Source organism: Eschrichtius robustus, chromosome 7, assembly GCF_028021215.1.
Source record: "Eschrichtius robustus isolate mEscRob2 chromosome 7, mEscRob2.pri, whole genome shotgun sequence".
Taxonomy (NCBI): Eukaryota; Metazoa; Chordata; class Mammalia; order Artiodactyla; family Eschrichtiidae; genus Eschrichtius; species Eschrichtius robustus.
This window is the reverse complement of record NC_090830.1, coordinates 86,701,269-86,707,736: the sequence shown is the minus strand read 5'-3', so window position 1 is coordinate 86,707,736 and position 6,468 is coordinate 86,701,269. Positions and strand designations below refer to the sequence as shown.

General features: G+C 34.6%; 1 non-coding gene across 1 annotated transcript; it reads right to left on the bottom strand.

Annotated features, from left to right (window-relative positions):
- Positions 1–205: 205 nt before the first annotated feature.
- Positions 206–308, bottom strand: LOC137767916 (U6 spliceosomal RNA). Its single transcript, XR_011074606.1, has one exon. It is a non-coding gene; the product is annotated as a U6 spliceosomal RNA (small nuclear RNA).
- Positions 309–6,468: the final 6,160 nt, after the last annotated feature.

The following is a 6,468-nucleotide window of genomic DNA, read 5'->3' as shown; positions in this document are numbered from 1 at the left end:
GTATTTCCCAGATCCTTTCTTTTTTAAAATTATGATAAAAAATATATATCATAAAATTTGTTATTTGAACCGTCCTTAAGTGTATAGCCCAGTGGCGTTAAATTCATTCACATTGTTATGCAACCATCACCAACATCCATCTTCAGAACTTCTTCATTATCCCAAACTGAAACTTCATACCCACTAAACAATAACTCTCCTTTCTCCAAGATATGATTGCTTCAAGAATTTTCATGTCATCTTTGTGTAAGGGCCATACTTATCTCTGTATTGTTCCAATTTTAATATATGTACTGCCAAGTGAGCATCTAAATCGTCTTTTGGGTGGCTATTTTTTCCACCTATATATCATAGCATCTGGATGATATCCCAAAGACATCATTCCTGGTAGCCCTATGATTTGCTTAACATGCTATGGTTAACAGAATCAATTGTTCGATCTGATTCTTTTGCCTTAAGACAGTCTCACATATATTTTGAGGGTTATGTTTGTAAGTAAATTGATTCAATTTTGAACCATCTGCTTCCTCTCTCCACTTTTCTTGTTGTCTGCTCTATGAAACATATCATTGGATAACTAGGGTGCTCATTTTACTTCACCTAAAGTTCTGTGTGCCTGTGGATTATATGGACCTGGAGAAATTCTGAGGGAAGGAATATTCTTTCATAATTCAAGAAATCAGCTATTTCAATAAATTATTCTTGGTAATCTTTGTTTCTCTCTCTCTTCTTAAAAATATGCAGGATTATGAACCTTCTGTTTTTAAAGCTTTCTCCTATGTATAAGTACCTTGAATTCTGGAAATATTTAGTAGAATGTATTCTATTTAATTTCTTCAATTCAGTTGGGATATATTTTGTAAAACTGGTGTCAGAAATTACAATGCTCTTCTCTGATATTGAAGTATTTTGAGTATATGAGGCTTTCCCTTAGTGTGGAAATTGGTCGCATTTCATTTTCTAAACAGACATTTATTTATTTATTTATTTATTTATTTATCTATCTATCTATCTATCTAATTGGCTTTTTAAAAAAAAAACATCTTTATTGGAGTATAATTGCTTTACAGTGGTGTGTTAGTTTCTGCTGTACAACAAAGTGAATCAGCTATACATACATATACATCCCCATATCTCTTCCCTCTTGAGTCTCCCTCCCACCCTCACTATCCCACCCCTCCAGGTGGACACAAAGCACTGAGCTGATCTCCCTGTGCTCTGCTGCTGCTTCCCACTAGCTATCTTAAATAGACTATTTTTAGAAGAGTTTTAGATTTATAGAAAAGTTAAGAAGATAGTACAGAGGATTCTCGTATATCTTGCAGTCAGTTTCCTTTACATTATTATGATATTTATTATAATTAATAAGGCAATATTGATACATTATTATTAACTAAAATTCATAGTTTATTCAGATTTCCTTAGTTTTTACCTTTTCTATTTCAGGATCGCATCCAGGACACCACACTACATTTTGTTGCTATGTTCCCTTTGGCTCCTCTTGGCTGTGGAGTTTCTCAGACTTTCCTTGTTTTTGATTCTCTTGACAGTTTTGAGGATTACTGGGTAGGTGTTTATAGGACATCCCTCAATTAGACTTTATACAGTATCTTTCTCATGAACACAGCAATCAAGTGCCATTTTCATCTGCTCAGTGTGTGAGAGTTAGATAAAGGGTATGGTTGGGGTGAGAGCTCAGGATTGCTTGGTTTACATATTAAATGCATGCTTTCAAATAAGTTGTTTGCTATCTCTAGGAATTAGCTAATTTGGGGAGACGCAGTATCACCCTGAGTTCACAAGGCCCCAAGATGTCAAAGTATCATAGAATACAGAAAATAAAAAACATGATTTTTATACAACTTATTATTTTACTGTTTCTATGATTGTACTTTTTCCAGAATGTCATATAATTGGAATCATACAATATGTAGATTTTTCAGATTGATTTCTTTCCTTTAGCAAGATGTACTTAAAATTCCTTCATATCTTGATAGCTTATATAAAAGTGGTGAATAACATTCTGTTGTATGACTGTACCACTGTTTGTTCATCCGTTAACCTTCTGAGGGACATCTTCCTTCCAGCTCCTTCCAGTTTTTGACAGTTATGAATAAAGCTGCTACAAACATTCATGTGCAGATCTTTGTGTGGACATATGTTTTCAAGTCAATTGGAAAAAAATATCCTGGAGTACAATTCCTGGATCATATGTTAAGACTATATTTAGCTTTGTAAAAAACTGCCCAAACAACTTCCAAAGTGGTGTACCATTTTGCATGCCCACCAACAATGAATGAATATTTCAGTTGTTCCACATCCTCACTAGCATTTGGTATTTTCAGTTTTTTGGATTTTAGCCATTCCAGTAAGTATCTAGTGGTATCTCGTTGTTTTGATTTGCAATTACCTAATAACAACTGATGCTGAGAATCTTTTCATATGCTTATTTTTCAGCTGTATATCTTCTGTGGTAAGATACCTGCTCAGATTTTTCATCTTTTTCTGAATTGAGTTGTTTATTTCCTTACTGTTGAGTTTTAAGATTTTTTGGTGTATTTTAGATAAAAACCCTTAATCAGTTATGTGGTTTGCAAATATGTTCTATTAGTATGTGGCTTGTCTTTTGTTTCCCTTAAAGGTGTCTTTAATAGAGCAGAAGTTTTTCAGTATTTAATTTTAATAAAGTTGAATACATAAGTTTGTTCTTTTATAAATTTTACTTTAGTTGTACCTAAAAACTCATTGCTAAACCCAGATAGATTTTCTCCTATGTTTTCTTTTAGAAGTTTTATTTTAAAGTCTATGATCCATTTTTAGTTAATTTTTGTGAAACAAGTAAGATGATGATGGTGATTATTTTACAAATAGATGTCTAATTGTTCTAGTACTATTTGTTATAAAGATTATCCTTTCTCCATTGAGTTGCCTTTGCTCCTTTGTCAAAGGTCAGTTGACTATACTTTTATGGATCTATTTCTGGGCTCTCTCTTTGGTTCCATTGATACATGTGTCTATTCATTTACCAATATTACACTGTCTTGACTACCGTAGCTTTTTAAAAAATAGACGGTTCAGAGGGCCCCAGCTTTGGTCATTTAAATTTGTCAGGAAGAAGGCTAGAGGACTGAGATTTTTATTTTCCAATTAAGCCACTAGTATACCTACAGTGAGTGTATCCATCAATCATATCCCTCCAATGCCTATATTCTCCAGCCAAAATTTTAACAAGATGGTGTGGCAGAGTTTCTAGGTACACAGAATGTCAAGTATTTTATTAACTTAGAAAAAAATAGTTTCAATATATAAAACTGAAAAAGTTGGTATCCAGAGTACATAAAGAACTCCTATAAATCAATATGAAAATTATAAATAAATAAGTTTTAAAAGTAGATGAGGGATAGAATGGGCAATTCACAGAAGAAATTAAAATAGCCAACAAAAAAAAAGAAAGAAAATATTCTCTCTTAACTCCTCAGGGATCACGTGGTACAAATTAAAACAGCAATAGCATTTCACATCAATCAGATTCACAGATTCACACAAATTTAAAAGCCTGATAGTAACATGTGATACATTATGACACAGTAGGAAGTTTCATATACTGTTATTACAGAATCAGTTAGCATGAACATCCTAGGGAGTATTTTGAAAATAACTAATAATATTAAATATTTGTATTTCTTATGACACAGCAGCATTTCACCTCAAAGAATGTATTTTAGAGAAATTGTTTAAAAAGCCAAAGAAAGAGATTAAAAATGTAATAGATTGTTCTACTTTCTGTATTCATCCCTACTGGGTGATTTTACCTAGGAAAGTCTAAGGAGAGCAGTTATTCCAATCCCTTCCCTTTTCTCAATCTGAAACGCTTGTTCTAGTTTTAAATGTCTGGGCAGCCAAGCCAAAAGCAGAGTAATTGAAACAGAAAGCATCACAGCCAAAGTCACATCCAGGCAATTTTCCTGTTAACTACATTGAGGGAGAAAATGGCAAATAACTTCAGAAGATGCTTCAGAAATTGCTCCTGTTTTCTTGTGGCACACCATCCATATCATTTGGCAAATGTATGATAGAATTTTTTATCATATTAGCACACAATCTTTATGATTGTATTAAAAACTTGTACTAAGGCACCATGGAAAATTGGAAGCACCAGGTATTTTCATGCCATATTAATTCTCAAGGGACTTACGGAGACAAATTAAACTTGAATAAAAGCTTTGGGTTTTTCATGTTTTGCTCCAGAGACACATTTTAAAAATTCCTGGTTTAGCAAAATGCCTCTACAATGTTTGGAACCAGACATTTCTGTATATTTTAACCTTTTAAAAATTTAACCTTCTTGAGATAAAATTTCATTGTAAATAAAATGGACCTAAATTATGACCATTTTATAGAGGTTTTGTGAGAAATATATGAAATTGTAAGTAAAGGCTTTTAGAATCATGATCGGCACAGTAAGAGCTCAATGAATGTTAATTCTCTTTCTTCCAATTTACTTAGAATAATTCCAACATTCAGAGAGTTACAGAGAGTAAAACAAACAGCCATTTAAAGAATGATAGTATCTTTTCAGATTGTCTCAAATGATCTTTAAAGAAATCAATTACTACAGGCACAATTAAAGCTCCCTGTGTTCTATCTCTGACTACATTCATCTGCCTTCCCTAGAAATAACTATTATCCTTATTTATTCATCATTCCCATGCATTTCTGTGTGTTTTAGTTGTATATATTTATATAGGAATAACAAAAAATAAAGTGTATAGTGTAAAATATAACTTTAATTAAATAGACTCAGGAGACCAGAAGGGGGAGCTCTCACGCCCTACGACGACAGCCGAGCCCAAGGGAAGGGAAAAAGACTCCTTTCCTGGCAAGGACCCAGCCATTGAAAAACTGACTGCTGTAGCCCTCCCAACTTCCTTTTCCCCTCTCCAAAAGTGTTCTTCCCTTGTCATGTGGGAACTTGCAAATGGCTCTCCACGGTTGCAGACCCCAAACTGAAATTCTTTTTTTTTTTTTTTATTAGCTTCTGCTTTATAACAAAGTTAATCAGTTATACATATACAATATGTTCCCATATCTCTTCCCTCTTGCATCTACCTCCCTCCCACCCTCCCCATCCCACCCCTCTAGGTGGTCACAAAGCACCGAGCTGATCTCCCTGTGCTATGCAGCTGCTTCCCACTAGCTATCTATTTTACATTCGGTAGTGTATATATGTCCATGACACTCTCTCACCCTGTCACATCTCACCCCACCCCCTCCCCATATCCTCAAGTCCATTCTCTAGTAGGTCTGTGTCTTTATTCCCGTCTTGCCACTAGGTTCTTCATGGCCTTTTTTTTTTTTCTCCTTAGATTCCGTATATATGTGTTAGCATACTGTATTTGTTTTTCTCTTTCTGACTTACTTCACTCTGTATGACAGACTCTAACTCCATCTACCTCATTACAAATACCTCCATTTCATTTCTTTTTATGGCTGAGTAATATTCCATTGTATATATGTGCCACATCTTCTTTATCCATTCATCTGTCGATGGACATTTAGGTTGCTTCCATGTCCTGGCTATTGTAAATAGAGCTGCAATGAACATTTTGGTACATGACTCTTTTTGACCTATGGTTTTCTCAGGGTATATGCCCAGTATTGGGATTGCTGGGTCGTATGGTAGTTCTATTTGTAGTTTTTTAAGGAACCTCCATACTGTTCTCCATAGTGGCTGTATCAATTTACATTGCCACCAACAGTGCAAGAGTGTTCCCTTTCCTCCACACCCTCTCCAGCATTTATTGTTTCTAGATTTTTTGATGATGGCCATTCTGACCGGTGTGAGATGATATCTCATTGTAGTTTTGATTTGCATTTCTCTAATGATTAATGATGTGGAGCATTCTTTCATGTGTCTGTAGGCCATCTGTATATCTTCTTTGGAGAAATGTCTATTTAGGTCTTCTGCCCATTTTTGGATTGGGTTGTTCGTTTTTTTGTTATTGAGCTGCATGAGCTGCTTGTAAATCTTGGAGAATAATCCTTTGTCAGTTGCTTCATTTGCAAATATTTTCTCCCATTCTGATGGTTGTCTTTTGGTCTTGTTTATGGTTTCCTTTGCTGTGCAAAAGCTTTTAAGTTTCATTAGGTCCCATTTGTTTGTTTGTGTTCTTATTTCCATTTCTCTGGGAGCTGGGTCAAAAAGAATCTTGCTGTGATGTATGTCATAGAGTGTTCTGCCTATGTTTTCCTCTAAGAGTTTGATAGTGTCTGCCCTTACACTTAGGTCTTTAATCCATTTTGAGTTTATTTTTGTGCATGGTGTCAGGGAGTGTTCTAATTTCATACTTCTACATGTACCTGTCCAATTTTCCCAGCACCACTTATTGAAGAGGCTGTCTTTTCTCCACTGTATATGCTTGCCTCCTTTATCAAAGATAAGGTGACCATATGTGCGTGGGTTTATCT